At 49.2% G+C, this 2,500-nt stretch overlaps 1 protein-coding gene across 2 annotated transcripts in view; it reads right to left on the reverse strand.

Moving 5' to 3' along the window:
* LOC112215025 (protein O-mannosyl-transferase TMTC1-like) overlaps window positions 1–2,500 on the reverse strand; it is a 110,508-nt gene that overhangs the window by 63,489 nt on the left and 44,519 nt on the right. The gene's annotated exons all lie outside the window — the stretch shown is intronic.

The following is a 2,500-nucleotide window of genomic DNA, read 5'->3' on the forward strand; positions in this document are numbered from 1 at the left end:
GGCCACTTTTATCCTTCAAGAAAGGGATAAACTACAGCAAAGCGGTGTGGTTTGGATGCTGAATCATTGAGCAGTGACAGAGCAGACTATCCTGGAGGGAAGAGGAGAGGAGGAGAGGAGGAGAGGGGGATTGGGAGAAGTGGGGACAGTAATACGAGAGCTCTAAAAATCCATGATGACTGTTTCCTTTGTTCAAATCCTGCAGGAGATGTCCTGACAAACAATCTCCTCTGTTGCCGTTGCTTTAAAAACACACTCGTTATGTGATTCGGTCAGGGTCCCCCCCCCCCCGCCTTGTTCATTATGTCATAATCAAGATTAGGTTGCAGAGCTTTGAGAGCAGTGAAGCACAGAAATACATGTAACTGCAGCAGTACCCCAAACAACACTCATCCCCCTGCTAGATAGGGTCAAAATCTGAATTATATAATCCCCAAGATAAAGATTAGGATTGGGCATCCTTACAGAAATACAAAATTGTTTTACTGTGTGTGTGTGTGTGTGACATGAGGTCTGCCATAGGCTTGACTGCCAATGCTGACCAGTCATTTATCACACACACACACACACACACACACACACACACACACACACACACACACACACACACACACACACACACACACACACACACACACACACACACACACACACACACTTCTTGCTTACCTATCAACTCTGCACAGAACTTTTAACGAGACCCTGAGGCCTATCAGTGGAAGTATAGAGGGGCATCTCTTTCATATTAGAACACATCTCTCCCATATTCCCTCAGCTTAGCCTCAATCTCACAATCAGCCTGTTTACTGAGAAACTTCTTGCTTTGCGTTTTTTTTAAATCACTCCAGTTCCTCACATGGGCTGGAACTGAATGCTGTAGGAGAACTAAATTGAGAGGGTAGAGTGATTACAGTCGCACGCACACACGATTCATAACAGTACACGTAGCGCTCTACTGCTAGTCAGTTCCATTATTGACCAATCAGCGTACATTCAGAGCTAACCTGCTAAACTGAAATTAACACAGCTTCATGACAAAAGGCCCACAGCCCCAAATCACGCAAGACCAGGAAATGGGTTCCACTATGCTGAGCCTACTGCTTCACGCTCATGAGGACAGTGGGCTCCATTTTGGCTCTGATTTAGGCCGTTTCCTCTCAGTGAGGAGGTCCTGTCATAGGGAGAGGGTTACTATGTGCTCCATTCTGTGGCTGCAGGATTCTACCTCATTCGTAAGGCTCCATGTGTGGGTGAGTGTGGGATGGAACTTGAAAGAGGTGTTGTAGTTTGGTCGTAGGCTTGCCCAGGTAATTGGCGAAGGTGGTTGTGTATGAGAGAGGTTTTGTGTACACACAGTAGTGCGTGAGGGTGTTAGTGTGGATATACCTCCGCTTGCCGGGGAGGTATTGCTCCAGCTACAGTGTGTGTGTGTGTGTGTGTGTGTTTCTGTTCCCTTGGTTGTGTGAGGCAGCATAACAATGACAGCCCATCACAGCTGTGAGATAATAGGCAGGGGGAAAGAGTGCAGGGATACATGTACCAATCCCCTTCACCTCGTTCACCCGGGGATTTAAAAACAAAACGCTTTTCACATCAGTCTGATGTCCGCATTAATTCACTTCTGTCCATAAGCCACTGGAAAGCTCCTCGCATTTCATGGAAATATGGAATTAGATGCGAGAGAGAGAGAGAGAGAGAGAGAGAGAGAGAGAGAGAGAGCAACCTGCACATGTCCTCTCTGCTTATTGTTAAATGTATGGTTATTTTGACACTTGATTATTGTTGTTACTGTTGTCCCGTTGACAACATTGATTATTATTATTATGTTAATTATGCAAATCTCCAAAGTAAGCTTTGGCAATATGTACATTGTCACATCATGCCAATACAGCAAATTTAATTTAATTGAGAGAGACAGAAAGAGAAACAGAGCGAGAGAGAGGGGCAGTCACAGGGGCAGTCACAGGGGCAGACAAAGGGGCAGTCACAGGGGCAGACACAGGGGCAGACACAGGGGCAGTCACAGGGGCAGTCACAGGGGCAGACACAGGGGCAGACACAGGGGCAGTCACAGGGGCAGTCACAGGGGCAGACACAGGGGGCAGACACAGGGGCAGTCACAGGGGCAGTCACAGGGGCAGACACAGGGGCAGTCACAGGGGCAGTCACAGGGGCAGACACAGGGGCAGTCACAGGGGCAGACACAGGGGCAGTCACAGGGGCAGACACAGAGGCAGTCACAGGGGCAGACACAGGGGCAGACACAGGGGCAGACACAGGGGCAGTCACAGGGGCAGTCACAGGGGCAGTCACAGGGGCAGACACAGGGGCAGACACGGGGGCAGTCACGGGGGCAGTCACGGGGGCAGACACAGGGGCAGAGAGAAAGAGAAGGGAGAAATGGAGTGACAGAGCCAGTGAGGAGAGGTGACCGTGAAGGAGACAAAGTCCTGTTTAATACATGTCATGGAGAGAGAGAGAGAGAGAGAGAGAGAGAGAG

The sequence above is a fragment of the Oncorhynchus tshawytscha genome, linkage group LG15 (genome assembly GCF_018296145.1).
Source record: "Oncorhynchus tshawytscha isolate Ot180627B linkage group LG15, Otsh_v2.0, whole genome shotgun sequence".
NCBI lineage: Eukaryota > Metazoa > Chordata > Actinopteri > Salmoniformes > Salmonidae > Oncorhynchus > Oncorhynchus tshawytscha.